Source organism: Sylvia atricapilla, chromosome 10 (genome assembly GCF_009819655.1).
Source record: "Sylvia atricapilla isolate bSylAtr1 chromosome 10, bSylAtr1.pri, whole genome shotgun sequence".
In the NCBI taxonomy this organism is placed as follows: domain Eukaryota; kingdom Metazoa; phylum Chordata; class Aves; order Passeriformes; family Sylviidae; genus Sylvia; species Sylvia atricapilla.
The window spans coordinates 23,438,200-23,455,496 of NC_089149.1; positions in this window are offsets into that span (position 1 = coordinate 23,438,200).

A 17,297-nucleotide genomic window follows, 5' to 3' on the forward strand; every position below is an offset into this window, starting at 1 on the left:
CTCTGCATGCACCTCTCCTGTTTCTTGACATCCTTCTTGAACTGGGGAACCCCAAACAGGATATATTATCCAGTGTGGACTCACTATCACTAAATAAGGAGGGATAATAATTTCCATCCATCTGCTGTTTGTGCTCCCTTCCTAATGTAGCGCGGACTGTGGTTCGCTTTATTCACAATGAAAACATGATGTTGGCACATGTTCAACTTAGTGTCCACTGTGACAGCCACATGCTCTTCAGCTGCTGTTGCTGCTCTGGCAGCCTGCACTGGTGCCTGGCACTCTTCAACCCCGTGTGTTCACTTTGCACTCCTCGTCACACTTTGTAAGGTTTCTGTTGCCTCAGTTTTTAAGTTTCCCAAAGGCCTCTCAACTGAACCTCCTCTGTTTTAAATTGAAAATCACCCCTTCTAAGTTAATATGGTCCGAAAATCTGCTGCAGGTGCATCCTATATAATTATCCAAGTTAAAATCAAGGTAATTAACAATTCTGGCACCAGAATTCACCCCTGAGTGTTCTGCTTGTACTGGTCACCAACTGAACATCACCCCATTGATTCCTATTCTTCAAGCTCAGGGTTCCATCCAGTTTTAACCCATCTTGCAGTTCATTCATTCAGACCACATTCTTCAGCTTCAACCACTTGCTTAATCCCCACTGCTCAAAAGGGCAGCTGTGCTGCGGATCTCAAAGACCATTCAGCCCTCTGGAAATACGTACCAATAAAAATATAAAGTGCTATTTATCTTCCCAGCACTTTTCCTCTACTATTGCTGTAGTGCTGATCACTCTTCTCCCTAAAGCTCTCATTAAGCTGCCACCCTGCTTCCCATGAAGTGGTAGTGCTGCAGTGATTGATGAGGAAGGAAAGTTTTGAAATAGGAGCTTGGTTGCTGCAGCACCAAGATACAGAAGAGAAAAAAAAATCCTTCTCCCAGTTTTATTGAACCGCTGAACTTTAAACCAGTACAAAGTATCACCAAACAACCTGGCCAATTCTTCGTTACACAGTTACTGTTAAAAAGAAAGATAATTTATGGTATTTATAGATTTTGCCTCCTCTTTCTTCCAGGAGCCTCTTTGGGTGACTGAAGAATTCTGTATATTTGCAAGGATATGTTACATTGGTGCTGGGTGAAAATGCAAAAAGAAAAACAAATTAATATTATCATTTGCCATAGAGACTGCACAGCAGTACAGCTTTCTTATGACACCCTAAAAGCTTGTGCCCTCTCTTCATTTTGGTAACTCCAGACTGCCAAAAAGAAATAATGCAAATTTTCTTCTTATCCCACTGCTTGTCTGTGAAGAATCCTTGGTATCTTTGGTGGATTCACCACAAAACAACATTATCGTACAATACTGTGAGCAAGTAGGAAGATTTTCAGCAATTCCCCCACCTACTCCCATGATAGCAGCAGAATCTTACTCAAATGGGAAAGAATGAACTAATTTGCTATCTTCAAGTTCACCCAATACTGAGGATAGGCCATTGGAATGGAATTCAAAAGTAGAGGAAAAAGCAACGTTTTTATCATTGCTGGCATGGAGATTTCCATTTGGAGAATAACTACTTGTCTTTTCTGTCTTTTCTCTCTCCAAGAGCTGGTGCATTAAAGCAGCCACAGATACAGGAGGTCCTGTGTAGTTTCCTTGGAGAACAGTGCAGAATGACAGAATGGTTTGTGTTGGAAGGGACCTTAAAGACCGCATAGTTTCAAACCCCCTCGTGTGGTTAGGAACACCATCCACTAGACTAAGTTGCTCAAAGCCCTATCCAGCCTGGACTTGAGCATTTCTATGGATGGTGCAGCCACAGACCCTCTGGGCAACCTCTAGAAGTGCCTCACCAGCCTCACAGGGAAGAATTTCTTTGTAGTGTTTAATCCAAGGCAACCCTCTTTCAATTAAATTGTGTAAAACCCCCTCTGCGTATCCCATGAGAAATGTGAATGTTTCCTGGACTGTATGAAAAGAACCAAAGGATGTTTCTCAACAGCTGGGGATGCTGCAGAGGTTAGCAGTCCTGCCTCTGAGTGGAGAGGCTATTTTATCAGTGACTTCTCAAGATTCATATTAGATTCCCCCAGCAAAACTGAGTATTGCCTCACATGACAGGTTGGAGCCAGATTAATCCTGCCACAAGAAGTGCAGCAGGAATGAAGGGAGTGAGTAAAAGCAGGAACAGGATACTGAGTTGAAGAAGAAGCCTAAAGAGCTGCAGGGTACATTGGATGGGTAGGAGGATGTATGGTGGCCACTGCTTCTGAACTGAACTGCTGCCACCCACACACTTTCAAGTTCTTCAGTGGCAGCAGTGACAGCAAACCTACATTTCCCTGTTGTAGATAAAGGAATCCACAGGAAAATATGTGTTCTGCAACTCATTATAGTTATTTCCCTGATTCAGAAAGTCACAGCACAGGAGGAATGACACTTGCTCACAAAACAAAGGAAGAGGTGGTAGAAGTCCCTTTTTGCAGCGTTATTTAATGTCACCTTTCTACGTTAGCAATCAAAGTTGTATATTGAGAAGGTAAAATAAACCATCTTATCAAGAAAAGTCCTATTAGTCCTAAGTGCATTTGTAACACTACCATGGTTTGCACATGGCGATTTCTCACTTTTCTGGTTCAAAACGTGAGCATAAGGGTGTGGTTGCAGTCGGCTGAACATCTGAAGTACTGTGTGAGGAGAGAGAACTTGGGGCCTCTAACGTGACTCACACTGGCACTGCAGGCACTTCCTCTGGGTCAGACTTGGGCATGTAAGGGATCTCAGAGCATTCAGTGCATGACTTGGTTGAGAGTTGCACCGGTTGCAAATATACCAAATTAACTGCAAATTCCAGCAAGGTCAAATTAGCACTGAACTAGTTAATAGAAATTCAGGTGTTTGTTTTAGTGGAACCAAGGCTATGTCTGATTTTCTGGCACTCAAATCACAGTATTGATCTATGCGCAGTAGCTTTCTAAATTTTTGCTCTTGAAATGTTTTACTCCAGTGGGTGTAAAGTAAATGTTTTGCATGTGTCTTGTGCAAACCAATAAATTTGACTTCACTGCAGATTACACATAAAGTTTAAGATATATACCTACCTTTGTTCTGTAGTTTTCTTCACGCTTATCTTGACAGACATTTCGGTCAAAAGAACCTTCCAATCTGTAAACATTCTGAAAACATAATATAAAACAGCATTTGTACTTGTAAACATTGAGTTTTTCTGAGATTGACTTGAACTGTGTGATTTCCCTCTCTGTTTCCCTTTTTATTTGCCGTAGCACCACTGCCAAAGTATTACTTCTTTATAAACAGTTTGTGAAATATCAAAGCTTTCATGAAATCCTAACACAACATTTTAATATCTTGATTTGGGTAAAATCCCAAAGCAATATATTTTCAGAAAACATATTTTTAAACACCAGAACATCAATGGTGTTATGATTCATGAGAACAGAGCAGGTAAACAATGATTAGACACAGAAGGAGACACATACACTGTCTTCCACTGAATTGAGAGCTGTAAATATTTCAGCCAAATTACAGCAGGTGACTTCCTCAGCTCACAACTAAACTGCAGTGTGCCATTAGTGGCTCATATCTCATAAAGTCATCTGCAGCATTACCTGAACCAGGGGTTTTCATGTTGCATGAAGCTGCCAGGGTGTGCTCAGAGTTCTGCTGCTGTTGTGCTCTCCACAGCTGCACGGGCTGTTTTGGAGCACTGGAGTGTGACTGATCTCCATTAGACCAAAAAAACCCAGAGATCCTGCAACAGAGATCCCTGTGACAGCTCAGCCAGGAATAGTTATACAAAAGCTGCCATTATACATCTAAGATGGAGCCATTCCTTCCTTCTCAGTAATTGTTCCAATATCATGTGCTTGTTTTGTTGGGGTTTTTCAATCTCTGTCTGCATAGCACTCATGTTGTCAATAACTGGTTTTCCCTAAACAGAGAAAAGGAATGTATCATTAAACTGCCTCCAGTTCCTTAGAAAACTTAAATAAATATAAACAGGACTGCAGAACAGAAGTATATTTAGTGGAATTTTTTATTTGTGAGTATTTTATAAACTTCAGAATTAAATTCAAACACTGTATTAAGGCCTGGTTTGTGTTTCCTTTTTAAGTTTTTGTTCTTGAACCATAAACAGACGGCTTCCTTTGAAATCTGTACAAGCACAAACTGAACAGTTGTTGCCTTGTGCTTAGGTTATCCACGTCACAGTATATAAAGAAGTATTTACAACTTTTCAAGGTCACTTAAACTTCTAGTGCTAGATTATTGCTTTGACGATTGATATATTAACCCCTCCCAGCCTTTCTTCTCTACTCTTTCTGCAGTGGGTTTTAAATAAAATAACATTTCAGATATCAATTATCCATGGCTGTCCTTCAGGTACTGGGCATCCTGTGCCCACTTTCCAAATTACATTGCAAATGCATCAGAAGTTTGGTTCTGCCCAGAACTCTGAGCTAAACCAAGTATCTCAAGTATCCAAGTTTCTGTGGGCTGGAGCAGTTCTCACACAGTCTGTGGGCACACAGACACCAGCACTTGTTTTCTTACCCTACCAGAAACGGCAAAATGGAAACATCGACACTCTGAACTGTTACTGTCAAATTGTCTTTGGGTAGGTGGGACTTCTTTGAGCTTCTGAGATGGATAGTGACCTGTTGGGTGGAAGAAATCATGCTCTGATTTCTAAGGAAACAGTGAAAATTATGCAGTACGTGTAGGAATGTTACACATCCAATACAGAATGGAAAGTACAATATAGGTAATTTTGGGTTGTTATCAGATTAGTAACTTTTTCACTATTACAATTTCTGTTACTTTTGCTATTTATTTCAGGTGTTTTAATAAACATGTTAACACCCACGTATATAGAAAACAACGTGGTGTAGTACTGATTCCAGAAAATAACCTATCGGCAATGAAATTTTAGATTTCAGGCCTTTAGTATTTTAGGAGTTACTTCGTATTTGATATTATAATGGTCGAAATGCTCGGGGGTTCCCCCTCCGAGCTTGACATCATTGCTTTCAATGGTGCAGAATGAAACTGTTTGCAGAATCTGCCCAGCAACAAGAGCTGCTTTCTCTCCCTCTAGTGGAGGATAATAAAATAGTTTTCTTTCCGTTTTTCCATATGTAAATCGTCAAATAATGTTGTCAGAGCTTGAAGGCTTTTCTGAAGAATATATAACGATTTGTATTTAATGTATAACATAAATACTATATTAATATAATTGTAATAGTATATATTTTCATATTAATGTTTTCTGCAAGTTCACTGTTTTTAAAATGATTCTATGTATTGTAAAATACTTACATGTGTAAATATTTACATATTTCTAGACCCTTTTAAAAATAACAATAAATCAGTAAAGATTAAAAATAACTCTTAACCTCAGAAGTCAAATACAGCATGCTTACATTGAACAGGAGCAGCTTGCTTGTTGTTACTTGCCAGATTAATTCTCAGTTTAAAAAACATGTACCTAAATTATAAACTTTTTAGTTTAATCCAAATGTTTTCAGCATTTGTAGTGCTCACCTTAAAAGAAGAAGGAAAGTGCCACAATACTTGGATGCAATGTGTATTCTCTTTTTCATAATTAGATGCTACGATCTACTCCTTTGTTTCAGTCTCAAATAGATTTTTAAAGAACAGCATAAACATCTTCCAAGGATTTAGTATTCATTGCAAGTACAAACTTCTTATGCAAGGAAAGATTTACAGGACTAAATTCACAACTAGGATGCTAGAAAATACTTCTTATGTATTGCTGATTAAGTAAGATGTGCCTCTAATTATTCCACCTCTAGTTTCCAAAATATACCAAGACCATTGTTTCTTGGCTAGATTCCTGTTGCTGTTTTTAGGGGAAAGTTTGATTTCTAACTCTGCTGCTGAGCTTCCCTTTTAGCATATTTTTTCTACTTTGTGTTTTTATTATCTCACTTTCTCTATTAGTGCTTTTCTCGCCCTTCATTGTTGCCATATAAAACTTCACACAGGCTGTCAGCTCAAGGGAATCTGAAAGACGATGCACGTGTAGGTAACTTCAGAGTCTTCATGTTTCAGGAAGAGGTGCTTCCCCACCTGGAAGTCACTGCCTTGCACTGTGTGTCACTGGGAGCATTCCGGTTCCATTTCATTTGAGTTTGTGTATTTGTTGTTCCTACCAATTCACCAAGGGATAAAAAGCTACTTGAGAAGAAGTGTTGGATGACAGCTCTGCCTGGGTTGCCACCGTCTCAATACCAGCGGTCTCACCGTCAAATACCAGCAGAAAGTGGATCTCATGGAAAAGAAGGAGAGCTTTTATTTTCTTGTACGGGGTAGCGACTCCAAGACTTGTGGTATAATGAGTCACTCCAATTGTAATTGCTTTAAGTAGCACAGAAACTTAGAGAGGGAACAGTGTGCTGAGAGGTGACACGGGAGAGATGGCAGAAATGTCGGTATGGGCTCCTATCCGTAGCCTTAATTCTCCTCCAGCATGAGAGGACCCGGAGGGCTCTTGTGCTTCTGTGGCTGCTGCAGCAGCTCTGCACCTCCATCCAGATAGAGACAGGTTGGCAAAAATGCACCCCAGACTCTGGAATCTGACAAACTTTTAACGCCTCAGTTAGTTTGTGTTGTTTTGGGGAGGGTGACAGAGAACAAAAAGCAGGGGAGCAAAGTGTGAAAGGGACATTTGCCCAGTCACTGTTTTTATTATCAAACGGGGAGAGAGAAGTAAGAGGTTGCTGGACAGGATAACATCGTAAAGTCCTCCCACACACCAGCCTGTAGATGTTGTTTTCCCAAATGCTTATTGCTTTCGTTTCAGTGCAATAAGAATGCAATAAACATTGTTATTTGAGGGAGAGTGAGGGTGTGGGCTCCCAGGCGTTCATTGGAGCCAGCTGTTCACTTCGCCCTGGTTTCCAAATGGACTCAGCTCCAGTGGCTGGGGCTGCCCCGGCAGATTTTGGAGGTGCTGGTCCGGCTGCTGTAGCGGCTGCAATGGGAAAAACAAACTAGTAAATGTTCTCTAATCTAAATCAGTTGGTCATCTGAGGAGTTGCTTTAATAGGGAATGCAAATATTATTTTAATGCTACTTCATTATATGTTAGGAAAGGAAATGATTGTTGACCTCTACGAACGTCGTTTTAGAAGCACTTTTTGTTCGTGGTCTGAAATGTCAGCGTACTCCTGACACTGGGATGATGATGATTTCTGCCTACAAGGTGCACTGTCTTTTAGGTTAAATATTGCAGACCCTCTTCGCAAGGTTTTATTCAAAAAGGGCAGGTTTATTCAGCTTATATTATTAGTGGCCTTTTATTATTTCTGCCACTTTGTATCTTTTAATGTATCTCTTAACAGAAACGTAATACAGCCCTAACGAGGAGCTATAATTAGTTTTAATGAGGCTTGCTGCAAGGAGCAGTCACCACAAAGTTTTACTGTCCCTAAAAATAATAATGTTCCAGCGTCTGTGGCAGCCCCTTCCCCCGACATCCCGCTGTGGGGCCGGCACTCTCTGGGATCCATCCCTCTGAGGGGCCGCTGTGGGGCCAGTGCTCTCCGCCATCCCTCTGAGGGGCCGCTGTGGGGCCAGTGCTCTCCGCCATCCCTCTGAGGGGCCGCTGTGGGGCCAGTGCTCTCCATCCCGCTGTGGGGCCGCTGTGGGGCCAGTGCTCTCCATCCCGCTGTGGGGCCGCTGTGGGGCCAGTGCTCTCCATCCCGCTGTGGGGCCGCTGTGGGGCCAGTGCTCTCCATCCCGCTGTGGGGCCGCTGTGGGCCAGCGCTCTCCGTCCCGCTGTGGGGCCAGCGCTCTCCGCCATCCCTCTGAGGGGCCGCTGTGGGGCCAGCGCTCTCCGCCATCCCGCTGTGGGGCCGCTGTGGGGCCAGCGCTCTCCGCCATCCCGCTGTGGGGCCGCTGTGGGGCCAGCGCTCTCCGCCATCCCGCTGTGGGGCCGCTGTGGGGCCAGCGCTCTCCGCCATCCCGCTGTGGGGCCGCTGTGGGGCCGCTGTGGGGCCAGCGCTCTCCGCCATCCCTCTGAGGGGCCGCTGTGGGGCCAGCGCTCTCCGCCGTCCCGCTGTGGGGCCGCTGTGGGGCCGCTGTGGGGCCAGCGCTCTCCGCCATCCCGCTGTGGGGCCAGCGCTCTCCGCCATCCCTCTGAGGGGCCGCTGTGGGGCCAGTGCTCTCCGTCATCCCGCTGTGGGGCCGCTGTGGGGCCAGCGCTCTCCGCCATCCCGCCCTGGGGCCGGCTCCCTGAGGGCGCGGGGCCCGCGGGGCGCCATGGCGGATCCGTCACGCCAGAGGGCGCCGTGGCGCAGCGGCCGGCCCGCCTCAGGCGGCTCTGCCCCGGGAGGCGCCGTGTCCCCGCCGTGTCCCCGCCGTGTCCCCGCCGTGTCCCCGCCGCGCCCGGGCCGTGCGGAGCCGGCACCGGGAACAGCCCGGGCCGTGCGGAGCCGGCACCGGGAACAGCCCGGGCCGGCCACGAGCAGCAGCTGTGCCGGGGGCTGGTGTGCCGTGACACACCGGGCCGGCGGTGCGGGGCGGGAATGACGCCGGTGACACCAGCGCAGTGGCAGCGGGTCACGCTGGGGTCAGACACCTTACGGGTTCTGAAACTTTAATTATTTGACAAGGATACATTGGGTTTTGGAGTTTTTTTAAAAAATCTTTATTTTATGTGCTTTAACTAAGATTAATCTGAAAATATTGCTATTTCAGATGTAGCAAATTAAATTAAAAATATTTTTTAAATCCTGTATTAATTTCTCTCATGATATTGCCAATTTATTGAAGTCTTGATGGGTTATTTAAGTAAGCCCGCTATAATGGAGGCTTATTGTTTAACACATAATTAGTCCATATCCTTGAAATTCTATAAAACTTTGCTGCACCAAATAGCAGCTGTTAATGCTTTCTGAGTATCTTTAATATGCACAATTCATAGTACTTTGCAAATCATTAAAACATGACATTGTTTCACAAACAATGCCATGTTCGTCACAGAGGAGCCAAGAAACACGCTGGGAGCAGACTGCTGAGAAGACAGGAAATAATGAGCTCGTCCTCTGACCCCATTTTGGTGCCTCTTTGACCCAAAAAGCGAATAGTGCCTGATAGGCAGGCAAGGCTGATAATCGGGGCCTCTAAGGAGGTTACAAATTGCGTGCAGGAAACCTTAGAATCTCTGGTTTTCACATCAGGCTCAGAAAGACATCCATGGTTTCTGTATCTACTGAAATACACCTGACATCTGTTAGAAAGGAGGGATCCTAGCTGTCAGCTGCACTATTCTGAGACTAGAGAATACTGTACAGCAAGTACATATAAAGTCTGACCTCTGTGTCAAATTACTCTGCTCTTTTCCCCTGCAGTTCTTCTGGAGGCGGGGGGGAAGTTTCTGGGTCTCAACACTGACCTTATCCTCACCTTTTGAGAAAAAATGTCGTGGGCTAGCTAGGAACACTACTGAATGATGAGGTCTTCATTTTCTGGAGTTACAACAGCCTCACGGAACCAAATCTAATCTTACTCTGCCAATAACCAATTGCAAACTCTCGTTACCTTTTGCAGGGTTAGCATGAAGGCCTTGGCCTGATTCTGCCAGAGCTGCAGGCAGTTTTAGATAACGGCTCTCACAATATTATTTGTCAGACCAAGGTTTTGGCTTACACAAGATCAAAAGGAAAAACAGTTATCAAATGCACTGCCAAGTCATGGTTCCAGTGAGAGAACACAGGGAAATAAAACTGTTACTAAACCTTTCAAATGTTACATTAAGTCATTTCACCCTCCGTGTTCTTCACTGATTACTAAAGTTAGGGAAAGAAGTCCTAGCCATTAGTAAAAAATGAATAATTACAGTAAGTAAATAAATAAATTGGAAAGAAGCCTGTATTCTGTAAATTTGTACACTGACCATGAAAAGTGCCAGTGTGTATATATAAAGTCTCATGAAGGACAGAGGCTTCAGTATTGCCTCTTGCCCAGGACCAAGGTCATACCAAGTTAACACACAATACTGATCCTGCAGTGTTAGATGAGTTTGTGCTGAGGCAGTGAGCAGGACTTTTCACAGCACAGTGCATTTGGGACATGCTGTAATTGGGGACATCTGGGGCCAAAACCTTACAGGGAATTTTTCTTGGGCTTTTTTTCATAAGGTTTAGAGAGCCAGATTTGCATTTAAAGTTGCTCCCTATTTCAAGTTTCTTCGTTTTTAATCTGTTAGAAGTCCTGTGTCCATCTGCTTTGTTCTTTCTGAACTTCTGGCCTCTTTCAGATGTTTCAAATTTGACACCTAAGAATTGGGATGCTAATGACTTCTGATGCACTATGTTGTATCTTGATTTGTGTGTTTCTTAGTCAGTTAATAATTTTCCTTACAGGTAGCTGGAGTGGCCTGCAGCTGCTCCCCTGAAATCTGTGGGAGTCTTTCAGCTTTGACGCCAGCATGAGCTGGCTCTAACCTAGAGGCCATGCAGCTGGCTTTTACCATACTTAGCTGGGTATGAAATCATTGTATTAGTCAGAACAATGAGGAGGCAGCAGCAAAGCCGAAATTGAAGCTTCAAGGATCTGACTCATTCCACTTCTGGCACAAGGAGGTGCAAATTGCACTTCCTGAATTTGCCGCACACCTACCGAACCCCAATTACAGCACACCCCAAATGCACCGTGCTGTGAAAAGCCCTGCACACTGCCTCAGCACAGAGCCATCAACTAATTTGCTGTTGGCAGCAGCTGTTTGTAGGATGTTAGCTGAAAGATGGCTGTGTGTTGCTGCAACTCTCCTTACCAGTTCTGCAGTCTGAGCTCACTGTCACCCAGAGAGCCTGGCTTGTTGTAATGGTACCCTGAGAATCTTCAGTTGGACAATGACATGGCAGAGCAGGGCCCCCATCCTCTCTGCAGCATATTGTTTACTTGTTTTTTTCCCTCAGAAATAGCAATAATATAGCTTCTCAGATGTGGTCTATCTGTTCTATCCACTAGAATAATTTTATTACCCGAATTTCATAAAATTATACCCCTCACCCCCAAGAAAGCCCAAAGCCAGCAAGCCCACCGTGGTCTTGCTGAAAGCATGCTGCAGTCACTTTTAAGTCACAAGCTCTGTCTGAGAAGTATCAACAAAATGCAGTGGGTTGTCTGTCTGATTCAGCAGGTACTTGTGCATGGAGACAGCCACAAGGTACACTCAGCATGAGGAACCAGCCAAGGGAAATTCTGCTTGCTGATCTCTGGTGGTTGGAGCAAAGGAGGAGCTTTCAAGGACAAGTCAGAGAAGATGGAGGACCCGCTTTTCCCAGTGCCTGTGTCATTATACAAAATGTACTGGTGCAGTTACCCCTGGTTGCTGTTGTTTTCTACCCAGGATACCAGCTTGCAGCCACCTATTTAGGACTGTCACTGACAGCTAGTTTGAGGGAAAGGCTGTTGCCACTCTAAGGCTTGGGACCAAAATCTGCGTGAAAAATACGGAGGTTTTTTGGTTGTTTCACCCACGTTTTCCAGGCCACTTACGTTTTCCTTCCACACTTAAAATTCACTATTATAAGATTATTATACATTAGAGATTATCAAAAGTGATGAAGAGAGTCCCAGGAATGATTTTTCATTAAAGGTAAGTTAGTTTTTCAGTTACATAGTTATATATTTATTTCTGCTGCACATAGAAGATGCTCTCTTGACCCTCTCTGGCTTGGAAGACCATAGGACTCCACAAAAACAGCAGTGATTCAATCTCAGATGCAGAACTGAGTAATAAGCAGTGAGAATGGGTAGTGTTGATGTAGAAGAAGGGATGTTCTCTCAATCACACCCTTCGTCTTGCTTGTCTGTACTTACTGAGTATTGACCTTGTAAGAATCCATCTATTTCCCATGGGCTATTATGTTCCTTATTTCTCATACCTCTTCTAATATTCCATTATTCCAAAGCATTTTAAAATAATTTATTTATGAAATATTTTTAGTCATTTCTTCAAAAATTTTGAAACAGCTTTGAAGTCTTGCCTTTGAGCTGTTTAAGTTGGCTGAAGGGACAGCTGAAGTGATCTACATGCCATTAAATAGTTAATATAGTTCATGACATATATCAAAAGACCTTACTTTTTTTCCTATTCTATCTGGATGGAAGGAGGATTTTTGTAATGCTTTCAGAGAGGAATGCTAGAAAACATGTTGAGAACCCAAAGAATATTGACAGTGATAAAAGATCATTCCCAATAACAACAACAACAACAAAACCACAATAACTGTTTATGTTCCCTTTTCTGTGAATCAGACTAGCTAAATTATGCACATTATGTCTTAGGCTATTAACAAGCATTCTCTTTACCACAACTAATTAATTGGGAGAATTTCATTCAACATAAGGGGAGCTGAGATTTGATACTTTTTCTGTTTTTGTAAAATTTTAGGCCACAGTAAATCTACGATAGCTGTGAGGTTATTGTTTTTATTACAATATTTATATCTCTTGCTATTACTTTTTGAGTCTATGAAGGCATAAAAAACTGTAAATGCCTCTATAGAAGAACTCACATTCTAAATATGCAATGACATTCTAGACATTTTGGTTTCCAAGTAACTTCTCTATTTTTGCTTCTCTTTAATTTCTCTTGCTTCTTCTTTTACAATGAGCAATATTTTAGCAACACAGAGAAAGAAACATGCAAAAAGTACTCCAATTTGAACAGAGACAAAATGCAAGGTAAGTTAATTTTCTTTGAATATACAGTCAAGTTACATCATATTCCTTTAACTATCAGAGTTTAAAAGGCATGAGTGTACTGCTGAAATTGGTGTTTTATCTGTTTTTAGAATTTTTCTTTTCCAAATAAAAGTCTGGGTATTCCCTACATGAAAATCTTATCAGTAAAGGGAAGAATTTAAGACTACAGTTTGTGTTAAAGTATAAAACTAGACCCAGTAGCTAAACATCAAAAGAGTGGAGATACACCAGATTATTCTCCTCAGTAGTAAGAAAAGCTATTTATGGAAAATATACTTTTGTATTTAAACTCTGCAAGATATAGTTGAAAATTATTCTTGATATTCTTCAGTGAGTCTGCACCCTAAGCTTTGAGTCATATTAGTCTTTAAATACTGCCTCAGTAGGTTCAAACTTACAAAATGTTCCTACTTCTGAATTATTTTTAGCTCATCATTCTTGTCCTTTAAGTTTACCATCTTCTTATACTCATTTTGTATTGTGAAACTTCTCCAGATGATATTTCTTAAATTTGGGGATAGATTATTGGTACAAAATCAAAATACTTTTGATATGTCCCATCTTCTTAACATTTTACTTGTAGCTAACAACATTCTTTCTCATGAGTCTAAATAAAACTGCAACAGACTAGAAAGCATTCAGCATCAATTCCTACACTTCCATCTTAAACTACTCCTGTCCAATTGAAACCAGCAGTACCCTTTGGCTTCAGTGGAAGAGAGTCCATTATTTTAGCTAGAATTACATATGATTTTCTGTCATCATGTGGATAGTTTTTTTCAGAATAGATTCAGTCAGCTTTGTGGTATTACAGACAGTTTAGAAATACCTTATCTGAACATCTGTCTGGCCTGTTAGCAAGCGATGCCTTCCTAGCATCTCACATTGCGATCCACGTTTTCCCTTCTTTAAAGTCTCTCTCATTTCAGGATTACAGTTAGAAGCAGGCCAGAATCAGAGCAGCAGGCTGCTCATGCAGTGTTATTTGGGATGAAATTCAGTTTCCTAAATGGAGGCTTCCAGTGCCTTTTAAAATGCCCTGAGTTACCTTCGACACCCGTATGGGGCTGTCAGATGTGATGGAGCTGTCAGAAGAAGGAGACCCTCATTCTTCTGGAGCACAAAGGGGATACAGCCCAAGCAGCAGGTGAACATGGGGTCCTGGATGCCAGGTCGGACTGCCCCTCTTGAGTGGGGGGAGTTTGCTTCTGCTGGGTTTGTATTCCTTTTGATTTGATTGCCAGACCACTTCAGACACTAAATATTTAAGTGTTAAAAATCCCTTTGTTTCCACAATGACTAAATATTGCTTTCAGATTATTAAATATCTCCAAATATATTTAGTCAAAATTAGTTTGGTGTTTTGAAAGTCAATGAATGTAGCAATGATAGAAGATAGTATAAGACACATTAGAATGATAATCTGATTTTGATTTCCTTTAAACCTTTCCTAATTTATTCATCAATATATATTATTCCCATGGACACTTCCCAGTGTCCACGGCCAGTGCCTGAAATAATACAACTAATATATAGTGGGCTTATTATTTTGTGTAAATGCTAAAATGAAAGAATTTTACTTCTATGTAGTCTAATTAAAAACTCCAAATGAAGTCTGTAATGCTTTTAAAATGAAGCTTTAGCTCCATATAGAAACATTGCTGATGTACAAACAGGCTTCACTTCTTATCAAACTCAGTGTTAGCAATTCTTAAGCTTTTATAATATTGCAAAATCTGCAAGATGAAGACTTCCATGTGTTGTGGGTAAAGACTTGCATGAACAGGCCCCATGACTCTGTTACAAGAAGTGTAAAAGAAGTGTAAAAACTGATAAATTGAAATTTTACCAGATGCCTTGCAGACTGATCTAAATCAGCATACAGATCTAAACTGCAGAGAAGACCCCTTAACCACTGTTTTCTTTTGCCCATACCTAGGAAACAACCAACTGATAGATGAACGACTAAGCAAAGCTTTCCTTATTTATGCACATATAAAATTGACTTTCTAGGGCCCCTAACAACCACAGGACTCAGTGGTTTAAGACATTTAACAAATGTCTTTGAGAATTCTAACAAAAACAATAGCAGTTTTCTGCTTATTTAATGCGTCCTTTCAATGAGTTCATCATTCTACACAATAAATGGAAAACTGAGTGCCTGCCATGCACATATATATATATATACATTTGTATATATATAATGTATAAATGGCTGAAGTAGCTAAATATGCCATTTGCTAAACAGATTATAGTAGGAGACCAGAAGGCTGATTCATGACAATGCAGTGCACTTTAAAAATAGCTCCAGACACCAGTATTGACACTGCTGAGCTGCAGCTCAGTGGCTGCACTGTACAAACAGAAGCTGGCCTGTGTGCAGCAGTTTGAAGCTTTGGAGCTGTAACTCTGAAGTGATGTGTCAGTGCTAACAAGTTGACAGGAAGTGGTGATTCAGGCCCTTGGAGGGAAGCTGCAGTCACTGGCCTCTTTTGCTTAAACAAAAGAAAAATACTAATATTTCTCTTTTTATGTAAAGCTTGTACACCTACAATCAAAATAACACTTGACACTTTCATCAAAATAAACTTCATGCACTCTGCATTTTTCCACAGGCTTTTTGCAGGCCATGTAATCATTTTAAATGCTTATCTCTTCTCTGTGTGCCCAAAGGCCACACGTATCTATGGAGACTCTATGTCACCTTCTTGAACCATGCAGAATCAGTAAGAGATGCTGACTCTCTGCCATCCAGATGCTGTTTGTATTCAGAAGTATTCTTGAAGAAGATAACTGTCGGTGAACTATGGAAAATCTACTCTAGGGTTTTCTTAAGACAGAAACTCTATATAGTACCTGTGTTATGGCTTGCTGTTGCCCAACAGCCAAGCACAGGCTGGTCTTCATTGTGATAAAAAGGAGGTCACTGGGCACTCCAAAGCAGCCTGGAAGTTTTGTCAGGAGGAAGCCTATGGCTGACAGCTGAGTGACAACTGGCCATGAGCAAAGTGAAAGCTTCCACCAAGGCTGTTACATGACTTATGAGAAAAGGACTTATGCTCTGAAATTACCCAACTGTTTTGGAAGTGCTTAAACTGTAGTATTTGTGTACAGAAGTACTTTCTTAATTGATGGTCACACAGACAAACCTGAGACTCAATAGATCATTTACAGCACCTCCTTGCCTCTGAAATATCTGCTTTGGTTTTGGTGGTTTTTTTGGGGTGCTTGTCTCTTTTCTCAAGTATCAAATTCAGTCTTCTCAGTAATGTGAATGTTAGTTAAATGCATGGAGCATCTAAAGATGTCTGAAAATCACACAAAAATGAACTGAAGGAAAATGCTCAGTATCAGTGCAGACAGAAAATGTGCTAAAACCCATTCCTCTACACAGATGCTTACATTGTTATTATTTCACTTAGGTTGCTAATACCAGAGATAGTTTGAGAATGCTTTCAAATGAAGAAATGAGTGCAGTATTTTCTCCTGTGCCATCGCCTGCTCTGTTTTTCCCTCCTCTGCAACCTTGGTGCAATCTGTTAAACGGTACAAGTACTTAATGTGAGAACTCCACAATCTGTAATATGGGCAATGTTTGGACTACAAGGAGCAAGTGGCAGAAGACCTGTTACTTTGATGGCACTTCACCAGTATCTTGCTGCATATGCTGATGTCCACAGTATTTACCACCAGTGTGCTCAGTGAAACACCAAGTCATCATTTGTGCTTGGATTATAACAAAACTTAAAGCTATTTGCCTATTACTTTCAGAAGTCAGAAAAGAAACACCTCAAGATACACTCAAAACAGAACCTCATGGCCAACTCTGCCTGGAGCTACTTTTGTCAGAGCAGCTGGAATTGTTTTAATTGTAGTTCATATAATCATCATTGTAATTGACTACTGTCTCTTCTGCAGAGAAGAAAAACATGATGGCCATTTAAAGATCTAAAATAAAAAGCTCAGAAAAACTATCATTATTCATGGACTGCAACTGAGTTTTCACCTTCTGCTACTTCTGATAACAGCTGTTGGAAGATGCCATGAAAACACTATTTTACAGCCCTTCTTACATTGTTATTTGCACTGTGTTTTAACTCTGTGGTTTATGGTCAGTGAAACAAAGAGCTGCAAACCAAGCTATTCAAGAGGCAAAGATTTGGTGCAATTACTCCGCAATGGCAAGCATTAATGACACAGCAGCTGAGTTGGCTGAGTTAGGTGACTGATCTTACTTGCAAAATTCTAACTTTGCACCTTCTAAGAAATTATGATCATCAGCACTGTAAAATAAAGAAGAAAATGTTGGACACTCCTTCACAAAGTGTCTTTATGTCACTGACTGGGACTTAAGGGAAGTTGAACTGCTTCACTCCTTTAACAATTTTCATATCCTTGTTATCATGATCTTACTACTATGAAGCTGGCTACGAAACAAGATCAAGCAGAAGACAGAGTATGAGCTGGCATGTGAGAATGCTGCAGGCTTACCAAATGAAATAAAACAGGATTAATTTTAAAAGAAATGAAAACCTAC